General features: G+C 37.5%; 1 protein-coding gene across 7 annotated transcripts in view; it reads right to left on the reverse strand.

Annotated features, from left to right (window-relative positions):
• Positions 1 to 24162, reverse strand: part of CDK14 (cyclin dependent kinase 14) — a 592881-nt gene that overhangs the window by 341978 nt on the left and 226741 nt on the right. The gene's annotated exons all lie outside the window — the stretch shown is intronic.

The raw sequence follows: 24162 nt of genomic DNA on the forward strand, positions 1-24162 counted from the left end.
TTTCTCTTTCTGGAATAATGTTGCTTGTGATTTGATTAAGTCCTCCATACCCCTGTACTGTTTTTCACAGCTTCTTAAGCCTCTATCAGCTTCCCCTGTGTCACTCTTTGCTATCACAGGCTTGTTGCTGTCTCTTAATGCTCTTGAAGGTATGAGTTGTCCATTTTTATTTGTTCTCCTTGTTGGATTTATGACTTTTGGAGGAGTATGAGTGGGAAGATTCAAGATCAGAAAGCCACCATTAATTGTCCTCCAAACCCCTTCTCTCATAGGAACATAATCTTCTTTTTCCCCCCATTGATATATCTTGCTCTTGGATCAAGGTCTAAAGCATAGTAAGAACTCAACAAATTTACTGAATGTCATGCATCTGGGGTCCTCAGGGGTTGGGGTGGATATTCTGAATAAGAAGAGCCTGCTGCCACCTAGCAGCTCTTCCTCAAGTTTGACCAATCTTCCTTTGACTCTGAGACTACCACTATGCCCAAACCTCGGCTGATAAAACTCAGTTTCCACACAGGGCCTCTGGGTATCTACTCCTCCAAAAACCCAGAGAAGCCCAGCTGCTAATGTTAGCAATTTCAAGACCTTGACAAAGAATAGCTGGCTTTACCTCTTAAACTGCACTCCTTCCTCAATGCAAGCCTCTTTTCCTTTGAATAAAAAAAGGAATGAGACGCGGCCAGGCGTGGTGGCTCATCCCTATAATCCCAGCACTTTGGGAGGCCAAGGCAGGTGGATCACGAGGTCAAGAGATTGAGACCATCCTGATCAACATGGTGAAACTCCGCCTCTACTAAAAATACAAAAATTAGCCAGGCGTGGTGGCGGGTGCCTGTAATCCCAGCTACTTGGGAGGCTGAGGCAGGAGAATCACTTGAACCTGGGAGATGGAGGTTGCAGTGAGCTGAGATCACATCACTGCACTCCAGCCTGGCAACATAGTGAGACTGCATATCAAAAAAAAAAAAAAAAAAAAAAAAAGGAATGAGACACATCACATCCCCATAATCAGATTCTTTTTAACACTGCTCATCTTAAAGAAATTTTAGATTAAGATTTATGTTTATAAATAATATCACAAAAGACATGACTGGGCACTTAGTTTTCCTCCTTTTGGATTATCTCCTTATAATAAATTGTGAAAAATAGAATTAGGGGGTCAAATGATATAAATATATTTACAAAATATTATTTATTAAATTTAGGTGGTCAATTTAGTCTTACATCTTTCTAACTCCATGTAAGAATAAAAGAACTGTGAAAGACAGGGGAAAATATGTTAAAAAAAATTGTACAATGCAAGTAGCCCATCCTATCAAGTAACTGAAACCTTTATTAAATTAATATATGAGCATTTATACACTCATAAGCACGAGTATTAAGAATAAATTCTTCATACCTGAGTAAAAAAAAAAAATCAAAATTATTTCTTTTTACAGCAATGACAATTCAAGTAGAGTATTCAAAACACAGAAGTTTCCTCTTTACCATTACATTAAAAACACTATGTCTTCATTTTGGTTTTTTGTTAACAATCTATAAAATCTGAAGAGAAAAAAACAAAAAAACATTCTGCCTATATTCTATCAATAACTTGTAGTAATTCATTTATTAATCAAGTATTTATTCAGAATCTAGTTGCTCACACTGGTGGCCCTGAGCAGGTCCTTGATCCCTTGGCAAATAATAACACAGCAAGGCCATATCTTTAAAGAGAGATTTACAACACCTAGAGTGAACTTTCATGTAAATGATGAAATTTGGGTAATGATGTGTTATTCCAAGTTCATTAACTGCAACAAATGTATCACACTGGTTGGGGATTCTGATAGCTGGGGAGGCTATGCATATGTGAAGGATGGAAAATATGTGGAAACTCTCTGCACTTTCCAATGAACTTTGCTATGAACCTAAAACTGCTCTAAAATGTAAAGTCTTTTAAAAAATAATATTAAGAGATTTACCCATGTTTTAACATATTAAAATAAATTTCAATTATTTAATATTTTCACTAAAATAATATTTTAGATGCACGATTACCATGCAAATGAGTCTGCACTGGACAGTCATCAGAGAAGGCAAAAATAAAGTACTTAGGACTCAGTAGTACACTAAGTGCCAGTATTACCTCCACGAATGTGAGCTCGTGTTATCAGAATTATTGTTACTGCTATGAATTTCCATTGTCTTCCCCAAGCAAACCTATTTCATAACAATATATTAAATCCCTAATCCAAATATAAACTTTTATAAACACATATTGGTCAAAAGAAGGCAGTCTGATAACCGATCAGTGTGGAAGGCAATAAGAAGTGTGTTCCCTCTGGAACTGAATCTGGAGCAACAATGTGTATTCCCAGGCAAGAGAAGTAGACACTAACTATGGTAGAGAGGACTTCTCTTCTGCCCTACACATATCTGCCAAGAGAAACTTAGTTTTGCACACTAAAAACCTTATTGTAAAAATATCTACAGGCTTATTTTATCTGAGCTTTATAAACCAGCACTCAAGTGAGAAAGTAATTACAATAACACAGTAAAATCACAGCACATTAACTTTGAAGAAACAATCACCATAGATTTACCATAGAGTTTAGTATTGTTAATTCTAATAATTTACAATCTTCTTTCTTTCAATTATTCAACTAGCCCAGTAGCCTTAAGCAATTAAAACATTATTAGGTAGCTAGCTTTCAGATATTAATCTGGGGATCACATAGGCTCATTTTAAAAGGGATACTTGCTTCTGCACCAGTCTTCTGAGGTGCACACATCCTCAGAGATCATTATTTCAAACCACAGCAGGGTATTTTTAAATGATGGCAAGGTATGGTACATAACACCTAGCCTGCACAGGAACTTTTCAGATCAAATGAATTAAGGGCCCCTGAATATCATGTTGTAAGAAACGCACATGGCTTTGTGAAGCAAGTTTTGGAAACATATTATTGAACATTATTTGCAATCTTGTCAAATTCCATTTTTCAAGTTAATACCTCAGGTTGTCAAATTCAGAGATGATCCATCCTTATTGGCAACAACTCCATAAAGGTATTAAAGCTTCCACTTCAGTGAGAATCTCATACCCAGAGGACACTTTGACACAGGATTTTTTTTTAACCGTTTTTCCCCAATTACTGCCTTTCTTCTCTTACCACTTACACCTAAATTGTTTCTCATTTCTCAACGTAATATCTTCACACCTATCATTTCCTACTGTGTTTGTCCCACAATTTCAGTAAAGTCAAATTCCTGCCAACATTCATCTTAAGAAGAAAATGTTTTTTCCTGAAAGTGACTAATATTATAGAAAAGTATCATGTCATTTTTCATATTCTATTTTTGATCACTTAGATGAAACCTCAAAGCCTCCACATTACATCCTAATAAATCTCAATAATTATGACAGATTTTAGATTTCAAAACATATTTATATAAACTTTTGAAACACACTGTCAGTTAAATAAATACCAACATCTGAATTTGAACGAGCCCTCTTGCTTTTAAGATTAACACAATGAATTCATACTTGGAAAAGGACAGAGCCACTAATTTCAAAGCTGATGGCAGAAAAATGGCATTAATGGACAGAAAACAGCCTACGATATGTACCAACATTACGGTAGGTGACAGACATGACTAACTTTGAGGCTGCCAAAGGCAGCAGCCACTGGTCCCAGCGAGGTGCCAGATACTACAGTTCCTGCTGTTAGCAAGGCAAGGGAGTCTCCTAGCTGCCAAGTCAGTCCAGAGATTAACACCTACAAGTTCTAGAGCCAGTGTGTCTCCCTCATCAAGACAAACACTGTCAAAATCTTACTCCATTTAATCCTAATAATATCATAAACACAGGACATGTTATTCTGTCATTGTTTATCTACAAAAATCCTGTAACATTAGCATTAGTAATTCAAGCACCCTTGGTTTCATTATAAATTTTAGGTAAACATATGGCAATGTTTTAAATTTATTTCACCAGTGAGATTTGAAAAGGTAAAATTGCACATGATGCAAAAGACTTGTAATTAGAGTTAAGGGTGAAAATTGTAACAATAGTTTGGGGACTGTGGTGTCAAAACCATACAAAAACAGAAAAACATTTGCTCATAGAGGTAGTTGTGCTCTGACAAAGTCCCAGTAGGATAGAGGGATGCAGGGAGCCTTCCCTTAGGTTGGCAGAAGGATTCAGATTCATATTCAGCAGCCATACACAAACCTTGGCATCCCACTTTGCGAATAAACATCTTAATTTTTCACTCCAACTTGGAAGAAATGAATTTCATCTAAACTCTAGTCCCATCATGATTAAAATAAATTTTGAGATAATACAGAAAATCAGAGTAAGTTCATTTTATCAGATACCCACTGTAGTGGTGGTTTTTTTTCCCAAAACCAATGTTAATAAAGGGGAAAAAACCCCTGTAATATTTGAGATAATTTTCTAGATCATTATTTGATGTCCTACTAGGAAAAAAGAGATTACAAAGACACACAGCTCATCCGCCATCACTTCGCCTTTAGCCTCTGGGAGAAAAAAGACATTCACAGGCTCCTTTCACCTTATGTGTTCTTTCTCAGCAGAGTGGAGTAGAGGGATTGCTGCCTGACTTTTCCAGAATGACTACTCATGAAACCTAAGGAGCCAACTATATCTCAAGCCACAACCACAACAAACATCAACTTCTTTTTCAAGCCCACAGCTTGATAGCTTTAAGGCTGTTGAAATTTACTTTTACTACAAATAGTAAAACTACTTTTAACTACTAAGTTCCATCTCCCTTACTTGTCAGTGGAGTCTGAATATTTTCATAGCTAAAATATTCTGAGGGGAAATATAAAGGGGGGACTTAAAAAATGCATGCACAAAAGAGACAGGATTGCTTGCTTAACTGTCTATAATGAGGACACAGTCTAGCAGAGAAGGAATATGTGCGTACGCTGAGCACTGATACGCAGCTCCGGGTTAGTGCATTCATGGTTCTATAATGCATGCTGCCTGCTTGGCCTAAACACTGGGAGAGCAATGATAAACACTGTGATTGTGATCAATCTGGACCTTCTCCTTAGTGATATCTAATACAATAAACACTCCACACACAGAACCATAAACTAATAAATGAAAAACAATAAAGGAATAGGGCTAAAAAATAGAATTAAATGTTTGACCCCATATTTGCTTTTTATTCTTTATACACGCATGCGTACAAAGAGTCAACTGTGGGTTATGGAGGAAAGAGGTCATAGCCAACTCTAAACATAAGGTTAAAATAAATGTGGTGCCATGTAATCCTTAATTTAGCTAAAATCATATTCAGGATTTAGAGACTTTTTTATTTACCAGATATCATCCAAAATTGGAAAGGTAATACAGCAGGTTAGGAATACTTTTAAAATATCATGTAAGTTGTTTTATATCTATGAAAAGGTGTACTGTTTTCACTTGCTTCTTAAGAGTTTTTCAGTTTGGAGATGGGCAAAAATTCAATCCCACTACATATTTCTTTTGCTCTGCTTCTCTCTAATTTCCCCAACATCATAGAACTGAAATGTGATATTGGAAATTACAGCCTAAACCATTTCCCTCTTCCTTAGCATCGATACCTATTTATCCATCACCTGACTACTGGCAAAGAGCGGTGAGATACAGGCTATTTCCACATTGTAGCCTCACATGCCCACATCAGCTGGTTACTAAATCACTGTAAAGAACACATTCCTCTAATACTATAGCTTGACCACATGAAACTGCCAATATTTGACATTTTTTTACCTACTAACACAGCAATTGTACATGGTTCAACCTAGTAGAATTTACCTGGTTCAAAGCATTTAAATTTTTTCACAAATGTGTTGTTATTTTTACCACCGTTAATATTCATACCAGTTAATCTGCTACCAAATCACCACCAATTGACTGCATTTTTAAAAAGGAAGAATCTATTCATCAAATTATAGTTATAGCTGAGAAGAGATATAGAAATAATTTAATATCCTACATGTATCTTTCTGCATCATTTGAATTGTTTATGATAAAGATATATTGCTTTTATCTAAAAAGGAGATATCTGGAAAAGTTTTTATTACAAGTGAATTTGCTAAAGAACTGAAACAACACTATTAAATAAAAAGCATACAGGTGTTTATACAATATGGAACTATAATACAATAATGAATCATTATAACTGCAGTAATATTCTTCACTTCTAATCCCTCCTCACTTGGGTACTAGTGGAAATATGTATATTAAGGATCTCTTTTTCTATCCTGGTACACTGCAGACCCTGTCTCAGCCTGTAACTTGCTCTCATATCACATATTAATCTAACATGTTAAATCTGTTTCTTTTCTAAATAGTTACTTTCCTGCATTAAAATTTACTCAGTGCAAAACATTTTCAATCTTACTGTCTCCATTTACTGCTAGTTCAACCTATAAATGACCCTCTCCTGCTGTTCCATGCTCTAGTTAATCTTGGTCCTATTTGTGATGGGAAAGATCCAAACAAATGCAGGTACTACATAAATGCTAGACATGTGGCTCTTCTTAAATGCAAACATCTTGCTAGTAACTTCTGGGGAAAGGAAATGTACTTAGCAACAAGGATGGGAATGGTGTTGATTATAATTCAGGTACTGTCTTCAGGAGGAAAAGAGACAATTTAGGGACTGAGGGTTTCTGCAAGACCTGATAACAGGTTTTTTATTTTTTAATCTTGGTCTGGCCATAAAAACTAGGTTTAAAGGCCGTTCGGCAGTTTGCTTCACTTTAACTATTTTATACTTTATTACACATGGGTTACATGTACAGTTAACAAGAACACTACAAAGTATGTGATTGAAAAAAAAAAAAAAAGATGAGTGGTTTCACACCAAGCCCCTTATGTTTTCTGGTTAAGAAGAATAGCCATTCATATCATATTAGCTATTACTATTTGACTAGATTTGTATTTACGTATGTTTTATTTATGTATTTATTTAGAGGCAGGGTCTTGCTCTATTGCCCAGGCTGGAGTGCAAGGTGTAATCACAGCTCATTGCAGCCTCAACCTCCCAGGCTCAAGTGATCCTCCTGAGCAGCTGGGACCACAGGTACCTGCTGCCACCCCTGGCTAATTTTTTGTTGTTGTTGTTGTTGTTGTTGTTTGTTTGTTTTTAATTATTTGTAGAGATGAGGTTTTGCTATGTTGTTTAGGCTGGTCTCGAACTCCTGGACTCAAGTGATTCTTCCACCTTGGCCTCCCAAAGTGCTGGGATTACAGGCATGAGCTACTGTGCCTGACCTTGCTGTCTGAATAGACTTAAATCAACCTCTCTTTAAATGAATGTATATGAATAGCTATTGTTGTATGCTTTTACATATAATATTTACACATCTGTATCTTTTACAGATAAGTTTAAAGTGAGAAAACGTCTCCTTTGCCATGGCTACAAGTCCCAGCACCCAAAGGCAAATAAGATACTCAACTTTGTAAGACTGTAGTCAAGAGGTAAAGCACTGTCAGACTCCTCCACAAAACAAGGTAGTTCTGCAGCATATTCTTAAGCAAATTAGAACCCACCTCCCTTTATGGAGAAGCAGACCATTCACCATTCACGACAGCCACAGCTCCAGGCTCAGCATGCAGTGCTTCTCAAAGTATGGCCCTCCAACCAGCTACATCAAAGTCAACTGGTGTGCCTGATATCAATGCAGATTCATGGAGTCCTATCCCAAAGCTACCAAATATAAGTTTATAAGGATGGAACCCACAAATCACCCAATACATATTTATTTAACATCTACTACATGCCAATCACAAGGCACTGGAGATAAAACAGAGGAAACACAGACAAAAAACTCTTGTTCTCATGAAGCTTATATTCTATATTTCAACCAAACTGTCCATTTAATATTTACACATCCTAAAGTTTAAAAATCACTGTGCTATGGCTCTCACAGAGGGAGAGGGGTAGCATGTTTATGGTGTGTGTGTGTGTGTGTGTGTGTGTGTTTATGTATTTAGTTACACTTCAACCTACTTGCTGCTCTACAAGCATATCAACAGAAACAGCTAAGTCAGTCCCTCAGTTCATTTATCTAGTGTCTATCTTTGTCTTTTCTTCCTTGGGTTACCTCTCTCTCACACACAAAGCTACTGAGGTAGAGTCTACCGAAAGTGATAGTCTTGAGCTAGAAGGCAAAGGAAATTCTTTATTCTGAAAATTTGATGGTATTTTGATGTGTGCAGTTTTTTCCTGTTCAGTTGAAAAGCCCAAAAAATGTCAGCCAACAAAGTTTTTCATTATTAATGAACTGTTGATAAGGTCATAATTATATGGCCTTTCCAATCCCACTACAATTCTAAAATCTGTGAAAGAGTAAGATTTGCAGTAAATTGCTTTAGAACCAGTGCTTTGATAAACATATAGAATCAGCAGATCTGATCATAATGAAAACAGATTATGAGCACAGAAGAAAGAGAAAGAAAAGACCATAAAAAATGAATACAGATTTTGGTTGGAGCTGAATTAAAATTTCAAACATACCACTACTTCATTTGACTGAAACAAAGTCAAAGCTAAAAAAAACTACAAAGTACAGCACAGTTCATTGGAAGGCCCACAGTCCCAGAGCCTGTGTTACCCAAAGCGTCAGTTCACCTTCAGGCAGTCATCCTCCTACGCCTGGACAAGCCTTAAAATCCCTCAGGCTGACTCTACTCAGCAGTGGCCTTGTGAGCACCTAAGTTCACCTCAGCCCTGAGCAAGCTCTGCCACTTACATGAAGGTCACTAATACACTGAGTCCCAATTTGCTTCTCTATCACTTGTACCTGTCCTCCTTGTCAGTATCCAGTAATGCTCAGCTGCTAATAACCGTGCTTGGCCAATGCTAGCATCACTCAAATGTTCAGGGTGTTTATGAGATATTTAATCTAAGAAAAGGCATTAAGGCCTTCCAACCATATGGTGGCAAAGACTGGGGAATCCCAGCCTCTGCGTGGGCTCATTTCTTTCATTTTAACTATTTAACTTTCCTGCTTCACATTATTCCAGCTAATGCAGCATTTGAAAGAGGCCATTCTACATCTGGAAATACATAAAAGCAAGACAGGAATACATACCTATAAAGGGTAGAGTGACATCGCAAGTGTTCAGCATTTAGAAATCTGTGATAATAAAATGGTTTATGCAAAGTTACATATAGCAAAATGTTATTTAATAAGCTTGAGAATATTCTCCTTCCAACTTTTTCTAAAAATAAAGACATCCTAAATCTCCTTGATACTAGGGAAACTACTTCAAAACAAAAAATAATAACATTAAAAGATCTGCCAGACACAGCAGCTCACACCTGTAATCCCAGCATTTTGAAAGGTGGAGGTGGGAGGACAGCTTGATCTTAGGAATTCAGGGCCAGCCTGGGCAACATAGCAAGACTCCATATCTATAACAAATAAAAATTAGCTGGGCATGATGGCACATGCCTGTAGTCCCAGCTACTCGGGAGGCTAAAGCAAGAGAATCACCTGAGCCCAGGAGTTTGAGGCTGCAGTGAGCTGTGATTACGCCACGACACTCCAGCCTGGGTGACAGAGCGAGAGTTGAGCCCAAGAATTTGAGGTTACACTATGACTATGATCACACCACTGCACTTCGGCCTAGGTAGAAGAGGGAAACTCTGTCTCTAAAAGTAATAATAATAAATAAATTAGCAAGGTAACTTCAAATTGTCACAATAATTTAAAAAAAAACAGGTATTCAAGAAAATGACAAAGGGGAAGAAAAACAGGTTTCTCTATTATGGCCTTAAATTCTCCAGAAATCTTGCATCTCTGTATGCACTGTCAAACAGAGGAACTGGAGAAAGAGGTAATCTTATCATACATTCCTCTAGGTAAGAAACTATCTGACTCCTGGACAGTTTGGGTTACAAACAGTTGAGGGGACAGTCTCTGCAATGTACACTTGTGACTGGTATTGACAATAGCTCCTGCTCATACAACTTGCCTTTCCCTAAGAGACAGGCAGCTCCTGAGAGCTATGGCAAACATCCACCCACTATTAGCATTACCATCATCTTCTCCAATGCATTCAACCTTCTACTGACCCATGCTTCCCTTTCTAGTAAGTTTTCTTCTTGTTTCACGTACATTACCCACACACACATCCATACACACACATATATATAAAATCTTAGTGCATTGAATACATTTGTAATTTGACTGATACACAGGGTGACTGATTCACCATGCACAACTGAAGTAACCCTCACAGAACTGTAAAACTCAGGGTCACCTTCAAAAACACCAATCCAAGCCTTTATTTGACAATTGAGGACAATAAAATATAAAATAATTTGGTCATAGGTCTCAAATTCTGGCCTCCTGATTCCTGATACAGTACAATTCCATTTTCATAATAAAATAAATATTTTCTGCTTTTCCTTTTGTCTTAGTTTTCTTGCATCCATTCCTAGTTTTTTGCTGTGGTCATGGTTTCCCTTTATCTTCATATCCTTCCAGGTGTTGAAGGCAGAAAAACCTGAAGCTAAGAAGACTAAAAGGACATCAGATATATCCTGATTGTTGTGAAAACTGTTCACTTGCAGCATCACCACCTGGACAAAGAGGTTTAAGAAGACAGTAATAAGTAAAGGGGGAGCTAAAAAGGAAACTGCTGCTCAAATCACCTTTTGAAAATTGCCTTTATCTGATCTAGTCACTTCTCTTCTTAAAACCTCTCAACAGCTGCTTAACAGGACTTACAAGAGCCTGCACAACAGGCTCCTGATGGAGAGGTCTCCACGCAGCTCCCGACTCCCTATCACACTTGGAACTCCAGCCATATGGTGCTTTTCTCAGATCTTCAATCCCCCGTGTTCTTTCAAAATTAGGAGACACTGTCCTTTCTGCTCCCTCTTCACAGCTTCTGGGCCTCACCAATTTCCTCCATCTCTTCAGATCTTAACTTAGTTATCATTTTCTTTGGAAGTGTTCCCTGACCCCCAAGGTTAAGTGAGGTGCCTTTTCTAACCTTCTCTCAGCAGTGTTGTCCTGTCACAGTATTATAATAACCTGATGACCTACTTCCACCTGTCTATATCCCCCACTCACTCATTATTTACACCTACTCCTGCTGTGCCCATAGCACTCAATTCAGTGCTGAGTTTAGAGAAAATGCCTATTAAGTGCTGATTGAATAATGCATGCATGAACAAGAAAAATAAAATCATTACAGGATCCTCCATAAATCACTGCAAGGAGCACAGTATCTAGCATCCCACTCTGCTGTAGATTGGTTATCTCACTACAATGTGTTTAGTTCACCCTGAACATACTGATCAAAAATAAATCCATTCTCATTTTCATATTAACTGACAAACACAGGGAGACTATAGATGTCACAGAATTTTAAAAAGAAGCAAAGAAATATCCTATAGGATGTCATTAGGAGTTTTCCTTTCATAAGTGGGTGAAATGTTATATATTAATGCTATAACTAAAAAGGCATTATTTTATTTCCACACACATTTCAGATTATGGAAAGATGGTAAAAGATTTGCTTTGAAAGTATCATTTATTTCTAAAAGCACATGTCGGAAACTGAAATTGTATCCCAACATTTTATTCAGCATGAGACAAGTTTGTTAACAATAAGACAGTATCAATAAGAAAAGGAAGACGATGTTCTAACCATACATGGATTTACAGTAGAACCAGATCCAACCCACAGACTTGGTTTATGTAGCCTGTGCAGTATTTTTTAATCTTTGTCAGGTATTTAAAGATCAGAAAATTTCACATAAATAAACACTCTGGCTTTTCTATAAAAATCAGAACCTCTGCCATCCTGTGCTTCACGATGTGGGTAAAAGTTATGTGGCTGGAGCTACACAACTGGCCCCTTCAACAAGCATCACTGCTATGGCTCCCCACCCTCTCTAATCCCCAAGAGCACAGAGCTCTTATACCCTATTATTGCTGGACCTCTAAGTTTGTGGTCCCTACATTAATGTTTGAATGTCATGTGTAAAAACCTAACACGACTTTGTCCAAGATAAGATAAAATAACAATTATAAGTGTATTAGTCCATTTTGTGTTGCTATAAAGAAATACTGAGGCTGGGTAATTCAAAAGAAAAGAGGTTTATGTGGCTAACAATTCTGCAGGCTATATAAGCATGGCACTCACATCTGCTCGGCTTCTTGTGAGGCCTCAGGAAGATTTCTGTCATGGCAGGAGGTGAAGGGTGAGCAGCATATCACATGATGAGAGAGGAAGCAAGGGCTTGGGAAGCAAGAGGATTTGGGGAGGCATCAGGCTCCTTTTTAAACAGCCAGATGTGAAGTGAACTCATTGCCCCATAAGAGCACCAAGCCATTCATGAGGGATCCGCCCCCATGACCCAAACACCTCCCAACAGGCCTCACCTCCAACATTGGGAATCACATTTCAACATGAGATTTGACAAGAACAAACATCCAAACTCTATCAATGAGGAAACTAGAAGTATATAATTTAAAGTGGGTTTTACATGTCCCACAAATCAATAAACAGAGTAAGAAAAGGGACAAGAAGGAGAACACATAAGAAGGTATTTGTGGATGGTCGTAATTTCAGCCAAAGAATACGCAAAAATAAAACTATATCAATTTTCAATTATTTATTTCAAAGCCCCAATGAAACCCACTAGATGGAATAGGAAACTCTTAGTGTTATTAGCATGGGACATTTGTTTCTTTCATATCACTTTGAATACAGATTCATTGACTGGCAGATTTAATCAGACACTGAAAGATATTTAGCCCATTTGATACACTTTTTCGGATAAGAATAATGTGGCTCAGAATGTTGAAAATCATCCAATTTGGGATGTGTCCTCCCCTCACTAGCCCTCTGATGCTCCAATTCAATCTCAGAGGCTTAGAAAAAAAGTCAAGTAGGCATTAAACTTCTGACATTTACCCCCTAGGAAAATGAGGAATAAAGAAATAAAATGCACTTATTCAAGGTAGCAACAGAGAGCCGACAGCCAAGCTGGGCCAAGAGTCAGGTCTGGTTCACAGGCCATACTGCCAGGCTTCTACCTGAAACACTGCAGAGTTTAAAGTCTGAGAAAACTGGCTGGGCACTGTGGCTCAGGCTAAGCAAAGTGGCTCACACCTGTAATCCCAGCACTTTGGGAGGCCAAGGCGGGCAAATCACTTGAGGTAAGCCTGGCCAACAAGGTGAAACCCCGTCTCTACTAAAAAACTTAGCCAGGCATGATGAAGCATGAATAGCAGTCCCAGCTATTTGGGAGGCTGAGGTGGGAGGATCACTTCAACCCAGGAGGCAGAGGTTGCAGTGAGCCGAGATCATGTCACCGCACTCCAGCCTGGGTGACAGGTTAAGACTCTGCGTCAAAAGAAAAAAAAAAAAAATGCTTATGCCCTGACAGACCCCACCCCCAACACACACACAAAACGAACAGAATGGGAGGAAGGCAGAGATAAACCCTAATTAATGCATGAAACCCAGAATGAAATTAATCCAATGATAACACTGACAAGGATGTGAACAAATAAATACACTTGGACACTGTTTGAGGTCAGAGTTATTGTGGTGGGAAGGAAGACTAGAGTAAACATCTAACAAAAATTACATTTTTCATAGCCCTTGAATCTGCATTTCTCCTGGGAATTTATCTTTTAAGAAACAGGGGCAGAAATAAGCAAAGACACATTAATAAGGATGGTCATTTCAATGTTCTTCATAAACAGTAAAATATTAGAAATAACCTAAACTGTCATTCATTGTGTTAAATAAAATTTATTCTGGTTAAATAAAATATGGTACATTCATATAACATAAAATCATGTAGACATTTAAAAATATACTATAGTTCTCTAACTACCAATATTGTAACATGTCTATGGGGAAAAAACATCAAGTTGAGAACTGTATGTATTTAAAAAGAAAGTAGAGGTCGTAGATGTACTCAAGCTATGAAAAGAAATTACCCGTGTAGAAGAACACAGAGCTCAGGGGATAAAGTATGGGTAGATTGGTGGTTTGCTGTTTATTTAATATTAATTATTTAGTTTTTTATCTGGATAATCTATTCTTTTATATTATAAATGTAGCTAATAAAAATTAATTAAAATATTTTTAATTCCTTTGCTTTCTACTCCCTTCGAAGGCAGGTATTTATTTAACAAAGTACGTATTGATTTATTCAGCTAATATGTATTGACCACCTATTTCTGTTTGTGGTTATCTAACCTCGGAAGATATGGAAAGATACAGCAAATGCCAAAAAACTTTTAAGATTTGACTCCTTCTGGAATATAAGCAAAATTCATACTATGTGTAGGTTAGCTCTGGAGTAGACAAATATCCAAGAACACCTCCAGATTGCTTGGCATCACCTGCCTAGAGAAATGTTTTGATACATACAATTACAAACCCTCCTTCCCTAAGTAAGATAAAGCAGTTGAACCAAAATAAATAAGTATTCTTGCCACCCAAAAACTCTTCTGCTGGGATCTTAAAAGGAAAGAGAATAATGAGCAATCAGGCCCTGCTTGCCTCTACTCCACACAGCAGAGCTTTGGGGAAATGGACTGGACCAATCAGAAAGCAAACTGTTCCTGATAAGGGTGAAAGGAGAAAGGAGAGTGGGGTGATGGGAGGGCAGCAGCCTATACAGAGGCCAAGCCCCAACATTAGGATGCTGGGGGCCACTTTGGTTATTCAGGTGATTTTCACTCTTTCCAAGTGAATTACCTCATAAAACCGAGGGAAGTGATGGGCCCACAACCAGGTGGTGACTGATGACACCTACGGTTGGCCACACCTACCCATTTCCCTGATCCTGGTCCTAACCTACTCTGTCATGGGGCACTGGGTGACTGACAGGTTTTTACATTTTTCCTTTTGTTCTTACTACCTCAATAAATAAATAGATATGTTTTTCCCATTTTAGAATCTGGGTACTGCTTAGTGTGATGGAAACGTGCAGATAAGCTACTTCTAACAAAATGAGTCTGTCTCCATTCAAACATTTCCTGAAGCTAGTCAAGTAGTCAAGAACATGTTCAGCAACAGCACAGACTGCGGCAGCTCAAAGAAGGATCTTAAAGCAAAACTACTCTTCTTAAGTGGGTGAGAAGAGCCATAAATAACTTTATTACAGCAGATCTTTATAAGTGCATGAGAGTGTAACAACCGAACAATTGAAATATTAGAGCAATGGAGAAATAGGAGAGAGAACTCCCAATGGAGCCAAGTGTGGAACCTTATAGTACAGGTGCCACATGAGCTGCTCTGGAAGAACCTATGGATATGCTATAATGAGATGCAGCATGCTAAGCTCAAGGAACTTGAGTTTGGGGGAAGAACAAGAGTCACAGATGGGAAAATATGTAGTTTATTTTGGTTGAAAACTAAAATGTTTGAAGTAAAGTAATGGGGACAAAGCTGGAGACAAAGGTTTGGGTCCTAATTCTTCAGGTTTTTATGGAGTTTAATTATTATTTTATATCAAAAAAGACAGGAGAGTTAAATAAAAGGTGAGCCTCTGTAAGGTTCATCCAGCAGGAATACACAGAATAGATTACTGTTGGAAAAGATGGTGTCCTTTTACATAAAACTAACAGAATGCACTATTCTAGGAGAGCTTAAGAGAACAGTAATTAATGGCTAGAAACTGCCATCCTAACTTAGTGACATAATAGTGTCACCAAGGAGACAAAAAAATTCTCATTTTATTTTTTCAGAAAACCTCATACAGACATTAGATTACCTGAAATAAAAATGTACATGCCTATTAAAATGTTAGCATTGAGTAGTGCCTTTTACCTGTGATATGAATAATACAATGTACTACAAGTCTTATGAGAACGTTTGCTGGGAATATATTCAAACACAAGTGACACCAGAAAAGTGAGCTAGCAAAAACAATTTCTACCTGCCTATATGCCATACATGTAAACTTGGACATTTTCTTTCCTTCTAGTTTTAAACTACCACTTCATCTTAAACAAAAAATAAAGAAAACCAAAACAAGAGTAATTCAAATAAGTTCAAATAAGGGACTTAGCCAATTTTCTGATGTAAATTGCCCCCAGAATATTTCTATATAATAGTTTTAGAATATGAAAAGTAAAATTAAACATTTAAAACAAGTGGAATAAAAACAATGATGTCCAAAAATATTTAACCAGATTTACATAATGTAATGTCTATCATTAAATGCCTTCAAAAATATAGAAAACATAGTTTTAAGACTCAGGAATATATGCAATGCAATACTTGCTTATGTAATGAGTTAAGAGAACTCATCCATTCATTCAACAAATGTTTACTGATGACTACTCTGTGCAAGACACTGTGCTAGGTACTGGAGACACAACACTGAAACAAAAGAAAAAAAAATAAGTAAAAATCCTGCCCACCTGATGTTTATCTGGTGGGAAGAGACAATCACAAAAAGGGAATGTGTAAAATAAGTATTTTGTTAGAGTGTGGTAAGTGCTAAGGAGAAAATGTTTCTCTCTCTCTCTCGCTAGATATTTTGCCACAAGCTGCCATCTTGTGACTAACCTAAGGGTCACTATTTTGGAATGAAGCCAGAGCTAAGGAGAGAGCTCCACAGAGATGGGGAAGGGTTATCTTCACCATCTGAAGCCTCAACTTTCCTCTGGACTTACTGTGTGAGACAATACATTCTTGTTTGTATATTTGTTTAAACCATCTGAGTAAAGGCTATCTGTGATTTGCAGCCAACAACTTTCTAATATGAGAAGTTTAAGAGAGAACTTTCCAATACGATTTAAAAACTGAGATTTTCTTATCCTTCATTTGTTGACTGCAGAGAGGGTTAAGATCACATGAACAGCAGATCTGGAGCTTGGAAATGAAACCTGATCATTCCTACCAGCTTTTTGCAAATATATGCAAATACAACATGAACACAGCCAGGACACAGATAATTTTCTATCTAGAAATTCTGAGACAATAATCTAGCTTCATATTTCATTTCAGAGTAGAAGAGACCAACAGCCCAGCATAGGAATTTAGAAGTCCCACCTCATGACTCTAAGGCCAGTGCTCTTTCTACCATCTGTTTCAGATGAACACAATATTAGTTGAAAGGGAGCTTATATATCATTAGGCCAAACCCTACATTTTGTAGACTAAAAAGTGTATTTCTCCTTACCCCACCCCCAATCAAAGCCACCTGAGATGATGGGAAGTTAAATTCCTTGACAAAGGTCAGCGTTTATCAAAAGCAGATTACAATTTACCTCTCCTAATTCCCAATCCTAACTGTACTTCCACAGGTCACCTCCCTCCAGGCTCCAATATTATGTGCCTATGCAACTAGCTATTAAAGTGCTTTTCTAATTTTTCAAAATCATTCTGGCTAAACTTGCAGGGCATGTTATTGCTCTGTTTCTCTGTTATATGCCTGTTGCCAAGGACAACTTTACTCCAAGGAGTAAAGATAATTTTTTTTTTAATACATTTCATTTTAAATTACAAAACCAAAGTCATAACTTGGCAGCTCTATGAAAATAGGGTGAAAATGCTTACCTTTTCCCTAGTAAAAATTTAAAGATGCAATACAAATGGAAGCTTGACAATGGGATATGTATCAGTAAAAATTACACTACATTATATACATCATAGTCAAAAACTCCATTATCTGAGGCAGGAATAGCATAAAAAGCATCTGAATTTCTTCCAGGCTATTGAACTTCCCTACAGCATGCCTTTACAAGCATTTTCCTCCCTCTAATCATCAGGTGGACTTTCACTTCCAGTTCAGAAAATTTCCAAGACACTGCTCCTGGTTCTGCTATGCACAGATAATGTGCCTTCATTTCTAGAGAACCAGGTCTCTGCCCCAGGGAGCTTTGCCATGGGTCTCAAGCCAAAGAATTCCCTGCCACAGCCCCAGCACTAAGGAGACTAGATCAATTGCTTTCCAGGATGCTTTTTATTGAGGAATATGATTAGATGTATTGTTTTTCCTAACAAACATTAATCCTTAAAATTTAGAGCTTTACTAATATATCTCACATATACAAGGTTAACCTACTGAGATGGACACAGCTAATTCCCAGTGCTTAAGATTATCATCAATTAATTTTTAATGAATAAAATAATCAAGTCATCAATTTTCTAATAAAGCTGCAAATTTTTTTAAAAATCAAGATAACTCACTACTTTTAAATATGCATTTCTTGTGTGACAAGTATATATGAGTTACATTAAACTATAATTGTGAATTTTTTTAAGGAAAAAGGGACTGAGACTAATGAACTAGTGAACCAAAATATTAAAGCTAGAAAACAACTAGCAGTATTGGGTGCAAAATTTTGGTTGTATCAACTTCATACAACCTCAAGCCAAACATTAGCTCCCACTCTTAGTGAAGAAAATGTAAATTTAAGGAACTATCAAAATTTATCTCATCTACTTAAATCAAGCAAGGTAAATAATTAATAGCAGAACATTTCTTATAAGCACAATAATGATGCTCTAGTCTCAGTAAAATCAAGCAGGAAAAATATTGTCACTGTGCAAACCTCTCCAATAAAAGCAACATTAGCAATAAGGTTGTTTGACATTCCTATGCAAGATCCACACAACAACTTAGGAAATGTTTTATCTCTTCACTTGTAAATCCAGGCCCTCATTCAACTCAGACACTAACAGAAGGATTAATAAATTTTACAAATTAGGGTTCCAGGTACCAACTTTTGCAATGGTGCAAAAACTATGACACAGCTTAGTTTGCTATGTACTAGGCACATTTAGTACCTTATTTTATATATTTTCTTACAAGATGCTATTTTTATCCTATGAAGCCATCATTTGACATTTTGCAACAAACTGCCATTCGTGTGTATGTGTATGCACGCACAGACGCACATAGATGTGTGGGTTTTACTTCCAGATTGTGTCTGACACACTCTGATTCTTCTGAGAGAAAGACGTCTTTTTGTTTCAAAAGTCTTTCTAGCAGCTTCTGCTTTCTCCAATCTGTGCCACTTGTTCCTAACACCCTTCCTTTCTGCCTTTATTTTCCTAGGCTGCAGTACCAAATCACTTTCTGGTGCACATTCTCACTGCCTTCTTTCACACCAATCACTAATAAGCGAACATTTTCCACTTTAAACTGGCTTCTTTCAAACTCTTCAAAGTTTTCACATGAGTCTCACACGGCATTTTGTACTTGTGGGGATCGTTTGACAGGAACAAAGAAAGTGAAGTTAGATGCCTAATGTTACCGCCAAAATGTCAAATGATGGCTTCATAGGATCAAAATAGCATCTTGTAAGAAAATATATAAAATAAGGTACTAAATTTGCCTAGTAAAACAAACTAACCTGTGTCATCGTTTTGAGTATAATAAATCCAAAGATACAATTAGCTATTAAAGTACTTTTCTCATTTTTCAAAATCTTTCTAACTAAACTTGCAGGGGCTGTTATTGCTCTGTTGCTTTGTTATATGCCTGTTGCTAAGGGCACTCCAAGGTGTTATGATCATTTTTTAAAAAAATACATAGGATTTGAATTCTAGGCTTTGTCTCTGCTAGCTGGTGATCTTGCTCAGCTGATTCCTCATCTTCAGTGTAAGGATGGTACCTGTATTAAAGTCTGCATGAGGAAATGCGAAACACCTACCGCAGTGCCCAATACAGAGCGGGCATTCCATGAAAATTAGTTTCCTCCTTTCCATAAGCAAGTGTCTGGAACTACTAAGAATATAAGAAGTACCCTCAAGTAACCACAGTCACTAGAATCTTCCCAGTTCCTTTTGTTCCACTGGGAAAGCTGACACCTGTGTATATATATAAATATTATGAAAATATCATTATTATCAGAAACTTCATAAGAAAGCGCTGCTGTAGGTAAGTGCTGCTTCGTAAGCAACTGCTCTGTTATGGGCAACTAACATAAAAGGAGGCAATTAAGCAACATGTTTAGTTATCAACCCAAATTTAACAATATTGTATATTACTTTTATTTTTAAATAATAGATTTTATTTTTAGAGCTGTTTTATGTTTACAAAAAAAAGTAAGCAGAAAGTTCAGAGGGTTCCCATATAGTCCCTCCTCTCCCACTTCCCAGGTTCCCCTAGTATTAACATAGGAGGCTATATTTTTTACAGCTGATGAGCTAATATTGATCACTTTTTTATTCACTGAGGTCCACAGTTCATGTTCACTCTTTGTTTTCTATATTGTATGGGTTTGGACAAATGAATTATTTCCACCATTACAATAAGACATAGAATCGTTGCAATATTCTAAAAGTTCCCTGTAACTTTTATTTTTCAAACAGGAAAACTTTTTTTTACCCTGATTATGAAAGTAAAATTTATTTGCCTCAAAAAATGTTTAACAATTTCTAAAGGTATAAAGCAAAAAAAACACAAAAATCCATCAAAATTCTAGCTGTAGAAAACCAATTGGATACCTTTCCTCCCATTTCTTTTCCTATTCATATGCCACCATATATGTACCTGTATGTGCATATGAGTGTGTACTCTCTTGTATTCTTCCTTCATTCACTTGCACTTTAAACAGACACAATGTCAATGAAAAAGTAAAAGAAAATCCCTCAGCATTTCTACTAATGCAATATTGGCTAAACCTCTCAATGGAGAACAGTTGTAGCCCTTTGGTATAAGAGAAACTATGGTAAGCAGTCTGTATCACCTTCTATTGTAAAGGTAAAACATACTGATTGTGGAATGGGAATGCATCAAAGTGGAAGTGAATAAAACAGGAAAAAGGATAAAGAGAAAGGTATCTTGGACTATTACTCAGAATTCCTACATCTCTTCCAGAACTACTATATTGTCCTATCTTGGACTGAGGCCACAAGCTTCCCTTATGTATCCAATTCTCCAACCACCAGTCCTACCCTAGCAAAGGACGGGATGGGAAAGATCACAGTTAAAAGACAAAGAATTATTTTAACTCTTGTTCTCCCTGCTTACCTAAATCTTAATACATCAAGAGGGGATTTATAGTTAATTATAGAAGAATGTCCTGTCCTGGTTATTCTTTTGGATATATTTTTGGCAAATCACTATGGCTTTAAAGAAAACTAAAAGCCTTCTTATATAGTTCTTTTTAAGGATCATGAACTTTCCAAACTTTATGGATCAAATAACAAGTAAGACTTGATCTCCACTCAGCCCTTGGTTCTGGAAAATCTCTCCAACAAGGAAAACTGCACCCACCGCTATCTTTTTCTCTCCTTTAAAATTAAACAGGGCTTTGAAAGGAAGATAGGCAGTTGCCAGGCTAGAAAAGACAAGAGTAAAGAACATCTTAGCTTGAAAGTCCGACAGCTTCTGGTGACAGTGACAAGGTAATAGAGCAGTCCTCTTAGAAGGAAAATAGATGTAGCCTGTCATCTGAAGCAAGTAATTTCCAGTCTCTTATCCCATCATCCCAAAGTTTAAATGATAGTCAGCTTAACTCACATCCTTCATTCTTTTTACATCCTTCTAGATGTTTACACAGTAGGCATGCAGTACATGTTGGCTGCACTGAAGTAAATATCCCAGCAAGCAAACCTGTGTGTCAGTACAGGATGGAGGCATGAGGCAACAACATAATGCAAGAAACAATTTCAAAAAGGAAAAAAGTCTTCACTATGCGCACAAGCACTTGGAACACATTCCACTTTGACTCTGAATGAAAAAAACACATAAAACCCTACTATCTGTAATAAATGATATTTCATTAAAACCAATAGTTTATACTAGAGAAAGGGAAACTAGGCATAGCATCCTATGATACCATTTGGAAGAAGTGTGAAAAATAACCAGGAAATAAAATTATTTGTTTCTTACATGTAATATGTTGTTTTCACAAGACTCCTGAGGCACAAATTTGCCATTTGTTTTTAAATCTTGAGAGACACATTGTAGCAAGTAGAGATCATTAAAGCACTGTATGCTAAGGAAAAGAACAGATGGGGTGGGAGGAAGTGAGCAAATGGGCTTCCCTGCATACAACCTTCGTCACTAGAAAGCTGTCTTGCTGTGGATTCCACCACACTGGAACAGCAAAACTGTTCATTATGGCTAATGACTTACTTGAATACAGGCAAGGGGCATAAGCAGAGTACGAAAAGGCACACAGCTAGAACCCTGGAGGCCAAGCCATAGTCTCAATTCTACACTATTAACTATGAATCCCTAGGCAGGTCAATCAACCACTGAGACTTGATTTATCTCCTCACCTCTTAAATGAATGCTTGGAACCAGATCTCTGCATTTCTTTCACCCAAATTTTCTACAAAACTTTCTTGTTCAACTATCAGGGGAACCAGCTCCCAATATTTCAACGTAGGTTCTTATTTTCCCTAAGTGTCAGTCGGTCTGAGAAATAAAGAGAAAGAATACAAAGAGAGAAATTTTACAGCAGGGCCTCCAGGGGTGCCATCACATATTGGTAGGACCATGATGGTGACCCCGAGCTGCAAAACCAGTAAGTTTTTATTAGGGATTTCAAAAGGGGAGGGGGTGTACGAATAGTGAGTGGGTCACAGAGATCACATGCTTCAAAGGGCAATAAAAGATCCCAAGGCAAAGGGCAGAGCAAGATCACAAGGCAAGGGCAAAATCAGAATTACTGATGAGGGTCCATGTCCCGCTCGGCATGCATTGTCTTGATAAACATCTTAACAAGAAACAGGGTTCAAGAGCAGACAACCGGTCTGACTAGAATCTACCAGGCTGGAATTTCCCAATCCTAGTAAGCCTGAGGGCATTGCAGGAGACCAGGGCGATTTCATCCCTTATCTCAATTGCATAAGACAGACACTCCCAGAGCGGCTGTCTATAGACCTACCCCTGGGAATGCATTCCTTTCCCAGGGTATTAATTATTAATATTCCTTGCTGGGAAAATAGTTCAGCAATATTTCTCCTACTCACACGTCTGTTTATAGGCTCCCTGCAAGCAGAAAAATATGGCTCTATTGTGCCTGACCCCGCAGGCAGTCAGACCTTATGGTTATCTTTCCTTGTTCCCTGAAAATCGCTGTTACTCTGTTCTTTTTCAGGGTGCACTGATTTCAAGTTGTTTTCGATTTTACAGGCCCATAGTCAGAAGGGACTTGCTTGTGTCAGATGGGACTTTGGACCTGGACTTTTGAGTTAGTACTGGAATGAGTTAAGACTTTGGGGGACTGCTGGGAAGGCATGATGGGTTCTGAAATGTGAGAAAGACATGAGATTTGGGAGGGGCCAGGGGCAGAACAATACGGTTTGGCTGTGTCCCCATCCAAATCCCATCTCAAATTGTAATACCTACATTGTCACTGGAGGTGACTGGATCATGGGGGTAGTTTCCCTCATGCTGTGCTCATGATAGTGAATGAATTCTCACAAGAGCTGATGGTTTAAAAGTGTGGTGCTTCCTGCTTCACTCTGTTTCTCTCTCCTGCTGCCATGTAAGATGTGCCTTGCTTCCCCTTCTGCCATAATTGTAAGTTTCCTGAGGCCTCCCCCAGCCATGCAGATCTGTGAGTCAATCAAACTTCCTTTGTTTATAAATTGCCCAATCTCCAGTAGTTCTTCACAGCAGTATGAAACTGGACTAATATAGTACTTCATAATGAAACTTTTGTGAAAAACCTTTAGTTGTATTTGAAACTCACTCTGCCACATACAGCATACATTCATATATAACATGTCAACAGAGACCTCAAACATCTGAACTGTAAAAAAGTATAATTTCTTTACTTTTCCTTAATACATATGATTCATGGTTACTGCTCTGTCAGTGAGTAATTCAACAAGCAGATGAGTATCTCCACAGGAAACTCAGTCAGACATAGCTGTCATTAGCAAGATCTTAGCAGTATAGCTACAGAGACAGAGGTGTGAGAGATCTGGAGAATTCAGTAATATTAGATTTCAAAAGTTTTAACAGTTGTGACCTAACCAATAGGGAAAAAAAAATATTAAACAAATAGAGAATTCAATGAGAAGTTTAAGAGATTAGCTGAAGGAAGTTAGGTGTCTCCAGATTCAGAAGAATGCAGATTCAAATGAAATAAAATAATTACTTCAAGGTAGAAAAATAATTACTTCAAGGTAGAGACTTAGAATCCTCCGATTGTGATACTGACTATACAAAATGGTGTCGAGCATCT

This window comes from Pongo pygmaeus, chromosome 6, assembly GCF_028885625.2.
Source record: "Pongo pygmaeus isolate AG05252 chromosome 6, NHGRI_mPonPyg2-v2.0_pri, whole genome shotgun sequence".
NCBI lineage: Eukaryota > Metazoa > Chordata > Mammalia > Primates > Hominidae > Pongo > Pongo pygmaeus.